Source organism: Petaurus breviceps, unplaced genomic scaffold (genome assembly GCF_028583685.1).
Source record: "Petaurus breviceps papuanus isolate PSGF00001 unplaced genomic scaffold, PetGlider_PUasm1.0 190, whole genome shotgun sequence".
NCBI classification, from domain to species: Eukaryota; Metazoa; Chordata; class Mammalia; order Diprotodontia; family Petauridae; genus Petaurus; species Petaurus breviceps.
The window spans coordinates 4,822,469-4,837,633 of record NW_027185810.1 but is presented as its reverse complement, the minus strand read 5'-3'; the positions used below and the strand labels follow the sequence as shown (position 1 = coordinate 4,837,633).

Sequence of the window (15,165 nt, the reverse complement as noted above, 5' to 3'; positions counted from 1 at the left end):
GTGGATTTTAGAAGATTGAGTTTAATACCCAGAAATGCCAGAGGAGAAATGTTGACAGATTATAGAAAAACAGACTTTAGTTTTATATAAAGACAAACTTCCTTATAATTAATGCTTTCCAGAAGTGGGGTGGATTTCCTGGGAGCACAGCTGAGAAGTGTAGTAAAATGGTGGAGTATGGGCCTGCTGCACTAGGAAAATTAGCTTCACAACAAGTGGACAACTACTGAACCATCAACATGGCAAAGAAATGGTGTCTTATTACAAAGGTTTTCAAGCATGGCTGCTTGACTGTTTGTTAACAATATTATAAAAGGCATCCCTGTTTAGGTGCAGGTTGGATTAGATGATGTCAGAAGTCCCTTCCAAATCTGAGACTGCAGGGTTCTCATGATAATAATGCATACTCTTTGGGTAATTATGTTTTCAAGAGGTTTCTTCATTTTATTCTACTTGATAGCATAAATAAAGCCTTCAGCAGTTGGGATCTAGGATGCAAGAGTCTGTATTCAGGAGAGAGGAGGTGATAATATCATTTGGTCAATTTTTGGAAATTGGTGCATAGCTCTCAATTGAACAATCAGTAATTCCATTAACATTTTTTAAGCACTTACCATTTGCCAGGCACATAGATTTGTATGGCAGATACAAAGAAAGACTAACAAACAATTTTGTCATCAAGCTAACCTTCCAGTGGAGAAGACAAAATGTAAATAAATACACAGATACCTATCTCAAAGTTTTAAGGGTACCTGCTAGAAAGAATGGGAGATTAGGACAATGGGCCATTTTGAATGTCATTTCTTTTTGGTGCTTATCTTGAGCTATAGTGAGGCTCTGTTAATTAATATTGTGGCTTTCTAATTCACAAAATATCCCATGAGTTGACTAGAGTTAATTATTTTCAAGGGAATTTAGTGGCATATAAAGGCAGATACAGGCAGTAAAGTCATGTAGTGGTACTAGCTATGGACAGTTTGGGGAAAGATAGGGAGCCCAAGGAGGACCCTACTTCTCTGACTTCTTGATCTTTGGCTTTGCCAGTCACAGGATTTGTAAGGATGCCAAGACCATTCAGTCAATCTGTAAGTGTTTATTAAGTGACTATCGTACTAGGTGCTGGAGTTAATAAGTACAAAAAAAAACCCCAAAAGAAACAGGCCTCAATCACAGCTCATATTCTCATGGAGAAGACAGCAAGGAGACATTTTATATGTGTGTACACACACACACACACACACACACCTATGCACACATAATTTTTATTGTTTTTCAATTCATGACCACATTTGGGATTTTCTTGGCAAAAAATGTTGGAGTGGTCTGCCATTTCTTTTTCAGCTCATTTTACAGATGAGGAAACTGAGGTAAACAGGGTTTAGTGACTTGCCCAGAGTCACACAGCTAGTAAATGTCAGAAGCTGGATTTGAACTCAGGTCTTCCTTACTTCATCCCTGGCATTCTATTCACTGTATCAACTAGGTACCCATGTACACACACACACACACACACACACATATAACTCACACACATATATAGATATACATGCATATATATGTATATACAGAATAAACATAAAACGAATAAATGCAAAAAAGATAAATACAAGATAGTTTTAAGAAAGAACAGATGGTAATCATCTGCAATCACAAAACATACAATGTGCCCTTCCTCAAACTTAGTAAAAGAGATTTAAAAAAATTTCTTGCTATAGCAAGAATGCAAAATTTGCTGGGTGTAATCCTGGCAAGCAGACAGACTGCATAACCAAATGCATTTAATACTATTTCTATTAATATCCACACTTCTCAGTATTAAACCTGACTATTTTATGGTTTGAATTGCCCTCTCTCTGAACAGATTCCTGTTACTGTCATTCTTGCTTAATGTCTCCTGACAAATATCATTATGTGTTCAGCTCTCTGCTTTGTGTTCCACTGTTGGTGACTTCATGAACTCTTTTTTAAGCTCATTACCTAGGAAACTCATCTGTAATCATTAGCAACTTTAGTGTCAAAGTAGAGAAGTTAAAGCATTTGCTTATGCTCTTTCTTCTACAGATACACAACTCAGCATCTGCCATTGTAGCAAACAATGTCCTCCCAGGGTTGAATTCCCTAAACCTTCTCTCTTTTTGTCCCCCAGATCTGCATCAAAATAATTGTTCATCTTTGTCTTCCAAGAATACTTTCCTAAATAAATCCTCGTATTAATCCTTTTTCCTTCTGCATTCCTTTAGCATTGATTGTTACACTTAAATTTGAACTGTATTAATTCCCATTCCATAGGTTTTGTTGTTTTTTGTTCAGTCGTTTTTCAGCTGTGTCTGACTCTCCATGACCCCATTTGGGGTTTTCTTGGCAAAGATACTGGAGGGGTTTGCTGTTTCCTTCTCCTGCTCATTTTATAGATGAGGGAACTGAGACAGAGGGTTAAGGGACTTGCCCAGGGTCACTCAGCTAGTAAGAACCTAAGGCTGAATTTGAACTCAGGAAGAGGAATCTTCCTGATTTCAGCACTCTATCCACTGTGCCACTTTCAGTTCAATTCAAAAAGCATTCATTAGATGCCTACTGTGTGCTAGGTATGGAGACAAAAAACCAAAACAGAACCAGATGTCATGGAACTTATATAATAATGTGGGGGAAAAGGGAGCACACATACTATTTTTTCTTTCTTTCCACATATCTACAAGAGGAGGTAATCATAAAATAGTGAGACTGATTACCAAAGGAGGCTTGTGGGACTGTCACTGATTTAAGCATATAGCCCATATTTTTGGATTGGACCTGTAATTTCCCTGATATAGGGAAATCTTTGTGTGGAAACACCCTCTACCAATGGAGAGCTATATTTATTCCAAAACTTTTAGTCTCTGAGTTGCTGAGAGTTAAAGGGATTTCCTTAGGGTCAGTCATATAGCCAGTATTTATCAAAAGCAGCATCCAAACCCAGGTATTCCCAACTCCTAGACCAGCTCTTTTTTTCTTTCTTTTTATTTTTAACTGTGAAAAAAAATATTTTATTAGGAAACCAACAAACAGGTTTAATATATAAACAGCAAATTTGTTCTGGAAATGACATAAGTGAAAATCTCAAGATGAGTTGTTTCGTTTGGCTAACTGGACCAGCTCTTTTTTTCATCATTCCTTTGGTTCCCACTGCCTCCTGGGCCATCTCCAGTTGTCCTGATCTATATCTGGTCACTGGGCCCAGATGACTCCGGAGGTGAAAGTGAGGCTGGTGACTTTACATAGCCCTGCCTCACTTAAATCCAATTCACTTGCAAGTTAGGGCATCACTTCCCTAATGCCATGGTCCTCTTCCAGAAGGAAAGACAAACAACCCTAGAGTGAGTTGCTGGGTGTACCAGTACATTTACATTTTTGACCCAACAAATAAACAGAACTGTTAAGTACTTCTTTTGGCCTAGAGCCTCTGTGAAAAATCACTGAGACTTTAAGGGCATCATGAACCAAGAAAGTTTGGGAACCTCTGTATTATACCTTCCTTCTCTTATCCGTACAGATTTTCACTTGGCTCTGCAACTAGAATCCATAGCCCATAGCATCTAGTAAAGCCGAATGCACACAATGGGCATTTAGTAAATGCTTGCTTAATGAACTATTGAATGAATTTCGGTTTCATCATCCATAAAAATGGGACTAATAGAGCTTTTACTATTTACTATATTAGGTTGTTCCAAGGAACATGCTTTGTAAACTGTAAAATGCCACATTAATGTGAGTAATCGTTATTAATTCAGCAGCATTAAAGACCCTTTGAATTCATTCTTCTGGTTATCCATATTGTATTTCTTCCATACACCATTTTCCCATTCCTTCCTTGTTTCTAGGTCAGAGAGGATGAGGTTTTTAGAGTTGGAAGAAATCTTATAGATAATTTAATCTATTCTCCTAACTATGTAGATGAGGAAATTGAAGGGAATCTGTTAAGCGACTTGGCATATTGGCATGGCTAAGATCTGAACTCATATTTTCTGACTCAAAGATCTGGTGCTTTTTTCATACCACCTGGACAGACTGCGGGAGCCGAGTTGTAGTGAACACCCCCTTTTCATGCTATCAGATAGCCTGTGTTCTAAGACCTTGCAGCTGGTTTTTGCTGTTTAATATTAGGCTTAATTTGCAGGTGAGGCTGAGGATGCCTCCTAGGCAGCAGAAGAAAACTCTTGTAGATGCTAAGTGTGATTTGTGTCTAGCAGGTCTATGCTTTCCGCCTGACTACAAGAAATCAGTCCATTCTGTACTGCCACTGCCCAGATTTAGATTTGACTTTTGAGCTTGATGACACAATACACTGTGCTAGCCTTCTGAAAGACATACCCATCCTGATTTTAGTTTCAGCTTCTCTGGGGAGTAGTGCCATATGGAAGAGGGCAAAGCCTCGAAACCAGAATTCACTGGTAGCATTGAGTCTGGCACTACCATGGAATCCTTAGCTTTTTGACATGATTTCTATGCTACAGGAAAATACTGGAAGTCAGATTTATTACTTATCCTTTATAAAGTTGCTAATGATCTTTGGTATTCCTGCAAGTCAGTGACTTTATGCATGCAGACACCAGGTTTAGGTGACTGCCATGAGAGTGGCTATTGACGTTAATGACTTGTTGAGATAGAATCATACCTTAAAGATTTGGATGCAAAATGTCATCCCAGCTTTGGAGTGCCTGACTGTATATGAAATAGACTGAATGAAGCTGAACTCATATTATTTTACTAATTAATTCCATTGTAATGTAGGATTCAGGAGAGAACAAGGATATTGACATCTCTTACATTTCCCCACATACTGCCCTGTGACTGATACTGTTAACTGAAGTCTAAGCAGTTAGTAGCAGAGGAAGAAACAGTATAGTAGAATACAGAGATATGTAGGATTTAGTCATAGACTTTAGAGATGAAAGGGATTTTAGGTTTTATCTAGTTCATGCTCATTATTTTCTATTAGAAGAGGAAACTGAGACCCAGAGAAGTGACTTGCTAACGGTCATACATTTTTCCAAGTTAAGAGTGGAACCCAGTTCTCTTGACTTTTAGATCAATGCTTTTGTCCATTGTTCCACTTTGCTTTCCTTGTTTCTATCCACTCTGAAATGACCATCTACATTGGAAATTCTTAATTCTGTGTGTGTGTGTGTGTGTGTGTGTGTGTGTGTATGTGTGTGTGTGTGTGTATGACTGGTCCCTGTGGCAATCTGGCAAAAAGTTATGGACTCTGAATAATATTTTTAAATACACAAAATGAAATAGATTGTTATGAAGCAAATCAAATATATTGGAATGAAATTATCAAAATCTTTTTTAAAACAAGTTTCTAAACCCCAGATTGAGTGGGTATTTATTAAATCTTTGTTCATTGGTTGGTTTGCTCAAATAATGCCATGGTTGCCAATGTGTTTATTTTCTTTCTTTCTCTTTTTGGAGGCAGTCAGCATTAAGTGACTTACCCAGGGTTACACAGCTAATAAGTATCTGAAGCTGAATTTGAACTCAGGTTCTCCTGACTCTGTCCATTTTAGAGTCAGGAAGACTCATCTTCCTGAGTTCAAATCTGGCCACTAACTGTGGCACTGGCAAGTCACTTAACTCTTTGCCTCAGTTTCCTCATCTGTAAAATGACCTAGAGAAGGAAATGTATCTTTGTAGATAGAAATGTATCTAATATTTTTGCATAGAAAACACCAAATAAGGTCATGAAGAGTTGAATATAACTGAAAATGACTGAATGACAAAAAAACATCCAGTGCACTGTGCTAAGCCCTCAGGGTACAAAAACAAAAAGACCAAAACTTCATAGTCCCTACCCTCCAGAAATTTACAGCTTATGGGAATTTTCCATGTGGCACAATATCTTTGAGAGTTCCAATGACTGAAAAATTCATCATGCTGTAGCCTATTGAATGATGAGCTTTTTAGAACCTCACTAGACTGGTCCTTGGACCACAGATGTATAGCCCATCAGCAGGCTCACACTTGAATCCTTCCCAGCTTTGGAGGACCAACCATAGCTTATGTTCTAATGGCATAGCCTTTAACATAGTCTTTGATATTATCTCTACAACATGAAGAATTATTGGAGTAAAACTTTAGTATGCATATGTATGGGAGAGAAAAATAATCATTTATATAGTATCTATTACATGTCAGGCACTGTGCCAAGAACTTTACAAATATTATCTTCTTTGATCTTCATAACCATCCGGTGAGGTAGGTACTGTTATTATCCCCATTTTACAGTTGAGGGAACTGAGGCAAGCAGGTAAAGGGACTTGCCCAGGGTCATGCTGTTAGTAAATATCTGAGGCTAGATTTGAATTCAGAGTTTTCTGACTCCAGCCCTAGTGTTCTAACCACTGCATCACCTAGCTGTATGTATATACATACATACACACACATACACCTTTATATCATTTGTTTATTTGTTGTTTGGTCATTTTCAGTAGTGTCCAAGCTCTTTGTGATCCTTTAGTGTTTTCTTGGCAAAGATACTGGTACGGTTGGTCATTTCCTTCTCTAGTTCATTTTACAGATGAGGAAACTGAGGCAAGCAGGATGAAGAGATGTAGCAAGGGTCACATAGCTAGTATGTGTCTGAGGTCAGATTTCAACTCAGGAAGAGGAGTGAGAGAGAGAGAGAGAGAGAGAGAGAGAGAGAGAGAGAGAGAGAGAGAGAGAGAGAGAATCTCAGGATGGAACGTATCTTCAGAATAAGACATGGTGCTTCATCAGAACATATTTTCTTTCACTTTAGGAGTGCTGATATCTATAACTTTATAGCTCAAATGGAGCTGATGCATTTCCTTTTGGATGATTGCCAGTATTATCAGCTCATTTTGATGGCTATATGATGTAATATTTTCCTCGTCCACGGTCTCTTCATAACTATAATTTTGCTAATTTAGCTTGGAAATTATTTTATTCACCTTTCAAATAGCATGCTTTTCAAATTAGGTATACTGCCACCCAATGGTAATAGGATGGTGTAACCATGTGTGAAGAATAAGGGATAGTCCTTAAGTGATTTTGGTTGATATGCAAGATTGGTATGTTTTGCTTAGTTTTTTTTTTTCAGACAAAATATCTTTACTTTTATAATTTACTGCTGAAAAGCTAAATTGAGCAAAATTTAAACAAAACTACTTTTAAAAATAATAAAGCAAACTAACTCTGAAAGTATAATTAGTCATCTTTCTTCCCAATTACTTTATTGTGATTTCTAAGTCTCATTTTGGAACAAAAAAAATGTCCACGTACATTTCTTTTTGACTCCCTTTTTGTCAGTTCTCATTTCCAATCAATCATCAAGTCCTCTTGGTTCACAGTTTTTCTTGGACTTTTCCCTTAGCATCCACTCCATGCTATTACCTTTATTCAGTCCATTGTTATATTATGGCTGCACTACTGAGAGAGCTTCCTTCTCCTTCCAGTCTATCCCCTTTCTAATTCATCTTGCACATTGCTGCCAGGATAATATTCTTAAAACATTGCTTTCATCATTTAATATCTCTGGTCAAAAGCATTCAGTTTTCCATGACACCCCCTGTCCCCCATTGCTTAAAGGATAAAGTTCAAATTCCTTAGCTTAGTCCCTAAGCCTTTACATAGTCTGGCCCCAGTCTACTTTTCCATACTTATTTACTACACAAACCCTCTACTCAATCCAAATTGATTTACTTGCCATTCCTAGAATATGTTGCTATGTCTTTGCTCATACCTTTCCTTCTCCCTTGTGCCTTCTTTCTGCCTATGCAAATCATATTTATCCTTTAAGGTAGAAATTTAATTCTTCTGTCTTTTGTAAAACCTTCCCTGACTTCCTGAAATTAAAATTTATTTCTTCTTCATTTGAGCTCATAATACAATGAAAAAAAAACTCTGCTGGATTTGGAGTCAAAGGGATCTGAGTTCAAATTTTTACTTATGGGGCAGCTAGGTGGTACAGTGAATAGAGCACTGGCCCTGGAGTCAGGAGGACCTGAGTTCAAATCTAGCCTCAGACACTTAACACTTACTAGCCATGTGACCTTGGGCAAGTCACTTAATCCCAATTGCCCCCTGCAAAAAGCAAAAAAAAAAAAAATTTTAACTTATATACATCACATTCAAACCTCTGTGATCTTGGGTAGTTCTCTGGCACATACTTCTCTGTGTCTGTTTCTCTTCAGTAAAATGAGAGGGTTGGTCTAGATGACCTTAAGTTCTCTTCCAGCTCTAGAGCTATGATCCTATAGTAATCCTAAGCAAAGAATGACCAAAATAAAATCTTGCTTCCAAATATTTCCCTTTTCCTAACTTCTCTTTTTCTACTGAAGGCACCAATATCCTTCTGTTCACTAAGGCTCAAAATCTTGAAATCATCTTCAGTCCTTTCCTCTCCCTCACTCCTCCTATCCTGTCAGTTGTCAAATCTTGTTAATTCGATCCCTAAAGAAAACAAAACTTATCATTGGCTGTCACAGTGCATGGAACATAGTAGGCACTTTTTGAATGATGTCTAAAACTACTTATCATTTAAGACTGGTCTGCAACTTGCCTTTCTGGATTTCTCTCATATTACCTCTCTCATCTATCCTATGCTGTGACCAAACTGGGTTTCTTGCTCGACATGACCACAATTTTCCATCCACTATACCTTTGCTTTTACCTGTGTCTGAAATAGCTTGTATTTACACTTCCCCAAACTGGAATCCCATCTGGCCCTCAAGTTCCCAGTGAGGTGCCAACTCCTCTGCCTTCCTTAAAGGAAAAGATTATCTTCTTTGGAGCTTTCAATATACTTTACACTTTCTTTTACATTTTGAAACTTTGATTTATGTCACATTTATTTGTATCTATCAATAGAAGGAGATCATGAGTGCCTGGAGAGTCAGCATAGTGTGGAAAGAGCAGGAGACCTGGATTTGAATCCTGTCTCTTATACTTAAGCTGTGTGAACATTGTATAATGTATACGATGTAGGTCGTATAACCTTGGTTCCTCATCTATAAAATTACAATAATATCACTTCCATTACCTGCCTTAGAGTTTTGTTGTAGGGGAAGTAAGTTATATACTTGAAAGTACTGTATTTATTATTATTGATGTCAGGGATAACATGTTATTCACTTTTTACCAACTTTACTGCCTAATTGGGAGCCTGGCATATAGGAGGTCTACAATAACCATTTGTTGAATTGAACTGAAAGTGGCATGTACCACTTGTCTGGCCCCTCCCCATGTACCAGAGAAGACAGGAGAGGGACTTAAGGTGAAGAGATGAAACATGTACAATGGGGCAACCCTATCCTCTCCCTGTCTTCTAGGGAACCTGTTAGCCTCAGAGATTGCAGCAGTGGGGAAAATGCAGCCTAATGGAAGAGTTCCTTACCAGAACTCCAGACCAGAGAGCAGAGGAGGAGGAATTCATAGGGTACATTGAGATCCTGAACCAATCAGGAGCCAAAGCTGAAAGACAGTAGGAGGCAGAGTCACATAGGAAGAAAAAAACATGGACCAACTTTCATTAGAACTAGACCCACACAGGAGTCATATTCTGATGAAATGTTCCTTCCCTCCAGTGGGGGTAGAATTGAAGACAATATTTTGTGGGGTATCCTCTAATATTACACCTGGTCTATATTAACCTAGAGCTGGGGTTCTAGGTTATAAATTATAGGGATTATACAGGCACTACATTGGAAGAAAGCTTTGAGCTTTCCAAAGCATTTTTACAGTCATTATCCTCCTGGACATTAGCATCCTAACTATCTTCAACTTGTTATGTATTTGCTTATTTGTTCAAATGCGAACTCCTTGACATCAGGGACTGTTTTTAAAACTTTGCTTCCTACTTTCTGTATATTCTCTACTTAATACAATACCTTTGCACATAGTAGACTCTTCAAGTTTATTGACTTGAATTGATTTTCATCTCTTTCTTGGTATATATGTCTTGCCTCACCAGCAGACTAATATTAAATCAGGAATTTTGTCATATCTTTTTCTTTGTATCTTTGTCAGTACCTAGAATATAGTAAATAGTCAGTAAATATTGATGGATTGATTCCAAAGCAGAAAATGGTAGTACATTGCCCTCTCTTTTTTATATGTATTGATAATTTAACCAGTCATTTATGTTAATGACTATAGACAGAGCAATCAGGGATGAGTTGCTGATTTGCTGTTGCAAAAGAAGTGAGACAAAGGTCATCAGTCTTTTTGATCTTCTCTAATTATCCTGGCTCTTGTGATTTGCATCGAGTAGAGGAGCATGATGGAGAGGTCGTGGGGAGCAAAGAATGAAAAGAGTTTTTCATACAACCTTCTGCTAAATACCTTTCTTGTTTAAGAAAGTCGTACCTTAAGAAGACTTGCCCACCCCTAAACCATGGGGAGTATGATAAGAACTAAGAAATCCAGGGGAAGCTGGGTAGCAAAGTAGTTGGAGCACTGGACTTGGAATCAGAAAAACGCATCTTTATGAGTCAAATAAAAGCTCAGTCAAGACAATTAGAGGAAATAGTACAGAGCTCAGGAGCCCAAAGAGCTGGTGTAATCTTAGCTTGGACTTCTGCTAGTTTATGTTTTAAGCTACAGTGTGCCTAAGGAGAATGGTGGAGACATTAATACCAGTTATGGAATAGAGAACATTATCATAACAAATGAGCAGCTACAGCATTAGAAGCATGAATTGTCTCTGCACGCATGTGCCTGAACACACAGTTCCTGCATTTATTTTTATGATGCAGATCCCTAGCTCCATTTCTTTCCTCTTTGTGTATGCCTAAGGCATGAGCCTATGCCTGTCCGATCTTCCACAGGTAGTGTGTGTACTTGTGGATGAGTGATCTCAAAACTGTATAAGGGGAATGTTCTATTGTTATTTCATTACTATACTATTTCATTAAATCCTGTTTCTTTGAACTGTGTGTTCCCTGGCTGACTAATAAAAATAAACCCATAGCAGAAACTTGTGAGCTATGGCTTAAAGAGGATTCTGATTCACCAAGTACCCAGAACCTGGGCACTAGCCTTCTAGGAGCCAAGGTTGTGAAGGTTGCTACATATCTAGATTAGAAAAGAGATTGATATGCTTTCTAATACTATGTAAAACATTGAGGCATGACCTATCCAGCCACTGGAGGGTAACTCAATCACAACTGCCACATAGTCCATTGAAAACTCCAAACTGCCCTTGTAGAAAAGAAAAAGAAAAGGGTATATGGGTCATAGAGTCATGGTATTAGCATTAGAGAGGATCTCAGGTCATTATAAAGAAGGCAGTTTTGATGACCCTCCTTGTCCTTGCAGATATGAATTAATCCCACTCTATGTGCCCCGACAGTTGTTAAGAATCTATTCCCTACCTCTACTTTAATTGGAGTAGGCTTCATTATAGAATCAGAGGAGAAGTGAATTAAGGTGAGATTTGAAAGAGCGATGAGATGTAGCTAGTTTGATGGCTGTGGGAGTAGGAGTGGGAGGCTGTTCTTAGGCATAAAGGATAGTATCAGAGAAGGTTTGGCTGTTCTATTTCCGAAAACCGTGTATGGGTTTCATTGTTTAACACTTATTGGGTGTCCACTAATCCTAAGGCTGTCCAGAAACATAAACACCACATGTATGGATTATGTAAAAGAGAGGAAATGTATTCATTTCAGTGGCAAAATTAAAGGTTGAAGCTATCATGTGGTTGAAAATTTAAATATGCAGAAGTTAGAAAATTCAAAAGTTTAGCTACAAGCATGACTCAGTCCCCTTGGGCATATGGTAGTAGTATTTTCTGAATTGTGGCATATTCTGTTAAGTTTAAGCCCCTGTATGTGCAAAGTTGTTGTTTTGAGGTTCCAGTGAGAGCAAATAACTTTCAACTTCTGTGACTTTTTAAAAATTTTCTACCAATCTCACCTATGACAATTCATGCTTTTGTAGGTTCATTTGTGAACTGAACTTTTATTGCTCATCATAAATTTTAAAATGAGGGAAATGCCCAGCCTGAGGGGCTTTCCATGCGATTTGCACATTTTAAATGTTAATGTGCTTATGGTAGCCTACAGTAGTGGGAACTGAGTGGGGCTTGAAGTTCTGAGAGACCTGGAGTTTGAATTCAAGTATTAGTTGTGTGACCTTCGGCAAGGTAGTTAACTTCTCTGAGACTTACTTCCCTCAAATGTAAAATAAGAACGATTGTACTTTCAATACCTGTCTTATGGTTATTGTCAGGAAAATACATTACAAGCTTTAAATCACTCTACAAATATGTTTTTTTTTAATATTTGTTCATTTTGAAATAAAACGAAGCCATATTTCAGATGCTTTAATGCAAGGACAGGTAAATTCTTTATTTTCCTCAGACCTCAAATGACTTCCACATTTGCATTGAGCTTCTCTAATTTAAAAATGCCATTAAGAAACTACTAAATTGTGCATTTCCTTTGATACCACTACTAGGTCTATACTACAAAGAGATCAGAGACTGAGGGAAAAGACACATATGTACATAAATATTTATTACAGCTCTTTTGAGAAACTGGGGGGTGCTTATCAGTTGGGGAAAAGCTAAACAAAGATATATAAATGTGATGAAGAGGGTGATTTCAGAGAAACCTTGGAAGAATGTGTATAAAGTGATACTGAGGGAAGTGAACGATACCAAGAGAACAATTTATATAATAATGACAATATTATAAAGACAAAGAACTTTGAAAGATTTAAGATTACTGATTAACACAATGATCAGTTGCACTTCCAGAGGATCCTTGATGAAATATTCTACCCACCTTCTGAAAGAGAGGTGATGGACTGAGGGTACAGATTGAGACTTTTTAAAAAATAATATGGACAATCTGGTTTACTCAATCATGCATATTTGTTACAAGTGTTTGTGGTTGTTGTTGTTTTCATTTTTCAACTGGAGATTGTAGGAGAGAGAGAGGGAGAGAGAGAGGAAGAGAGGGAGAGAGAGAAGGAGAGAGGAAGAGAGAGAGAAGGAGATTTTAATTCAATAAAAGTAAATAAAATACAATTTTTAAAAACATGCCATCGAAGGAATACTGTATAATGCTAGAGCCTGGGATTCATGAATGCATTTTGAAAAGATTTTAATAACTATATTTCAATATAATTGGTTTCTTTTGTAATGCTATCTGTTTGTTTTGTGCATTTAAAAACTTTATTCTGAAAAGGGTCTATAGGCTTCACTAAACAGCCAAAGGGGTCCACAATTCCCCTAAAAGATAAGAAGCCATGGAGGGGGAGTAGAAGGAACAATAGCTGGCCTCTGGAATGCTGGCCAATGTCTCTACTTCTGTGGGCTTCACCTTCCCCAGTAATACAAAGGGGGAGTTTTAAGCAATGATCTCTAAGGTCCTTTTACTCTTTGATTAACATTCCATGATTCTGGGAATGGCAGTAAGGGAAAAGGAAGATCCTTAGAAAACTATCAAGTTCTGATGGTGAAAATGTCTTTGCATATTTAGGAAATATGCTTACTTGAATTTAATTTTTTTTAATTTCTCAGCCAGGTGGATTTTTTAGTTGTTAGGAGGGAACCAGATTTTTAACCAAACTAGAATTTTTTTTCAAGTGGAGAAATTATGCTTTACTCTGCATTGATAGTTTATCTCTCTATAGGTGAATAGCATTTTTTCATCATGGGTCCTTTGGAATTGTTTTGGATTATTGTCTTGATCAGAGTAGCTAGGTCTTTCATAGCTGATCATCCTTACAATATTGCTGTTACTATGTATAATGTTCTGGTTCTGCTCACTTCACTTTGCATCTATTCATATAAATCTTCTCAGATTTTTCTGAAACCATCCTGCTCATCATTGTTTTTATAGTACAGTAGTATTCCAAAATAATTACATACCACAACTTGTTCAGATATTCCCTCATTGATGGGCATCCCCTCAGTTTCTGATTCTTTGCCACCATAAAAAAGCTACTATAAATATTTTCGTACAAATAGGTTTTTTACCTCCTTTCTTTGATCTCTTTGGGATACAGAACTAGTAGTGATATTGTTAAGTCAAATGCATAATTGGTGGCCCTTTGGGTATAATTCCAAATTGTTCTCCAGAATTGTAGAACCAGTTTACAACTCTACCAACAGGAAATTAGTGTACCTATTTTTCCACATCACTTCCAGCCTTTATTATTTTCCTTTTCTGTCATCATAGCCAATTTGATGGGTGTGAGGTGATATCTTAGAGTTGTTTTAATTTGTATTTCTTTAATCAATAGTGATTTAGAGAATTTTGTCATGTGACTATTAATAGCTTTGATTTCTTCTTCTGAAAACTGCCTAGAACTAGAATTCTTCCTGAAAGACCAAGTTTGTGGACAACCCAATTTTGAGTTGGCAAAGAGTTAGGGATAAAAATACCTATCACTGAAGTCATTTGAATAGTATTTTATAGGTGTCCCCCCAAAGGCTTTTCTCAAGTTAGAAAAATGACATTTCATAGTTAGTTAAGAATGTTGCCACCCTCCCCCAAAATCAGGAAAGTAATTTTCCAAAGTGCTAAGGTATATTATTAACCTTTTATAATGTGTTTTTTTTTCTTTTATAAGTTTATAATGTAAGAGAAAATGAATACTACATGATTCTATTTAAAATATTCTCTTATAGTATGGGTATTAGTCTGGTAGTATAAGAGTTTCCCAAAATAATTTGACTACAGAACATTTTAGAATATAATGATGGAATTAGGTATTTAAAAATTAAATTGAATTTTGAAAAATGAATGAAAATCTACTTTCTTTCCCAATCCCATAAACACTTGTCTGAAAAATGAAGAAAAACAAAATTCTTTTAATAGATATCAGTTGGTCAGGGTCAGAGGTGAGAGGATGGGCATACAGAATACCCTTTGGACAATGTAGCGGTGAAGGGCTGCAGAAAAGGAATACTTTGGATCAAAAGAAAAGTAAAATAACCTATTTTCATATAGAACATTGCCTCATATTGTCTTTTTTGACCCAAAACACATATTCTTTGAGTTCAAAGATTGTCTTATTTCTGTCCTTGTATCTACATAACCTAGTATGTGAGCTTGGTTAATAGGTACTTAATATTAGTTTAAACTGGAAACCAGGATAACACCAGACTGCTGGTTTAGGTCACATGATTATAAATATGTATATATATATATATAT

At 37.0% G+C, this 15,165-nt stretch overlaps 1 protein-coding gene across 7 annotated transcripts in view; it reads left to right on the top strand.

Moving 5' to 3' along the window:
- The window catches only part of ATXN1 (ataxin 1), a 530,883-nt gene that overhangs the window by 148,976 nt on the left and 366,742 nt on the right, over positions 1-15,165 (top strand). The gene's annotated exons all lie outside the window — the stretch shown is intronic.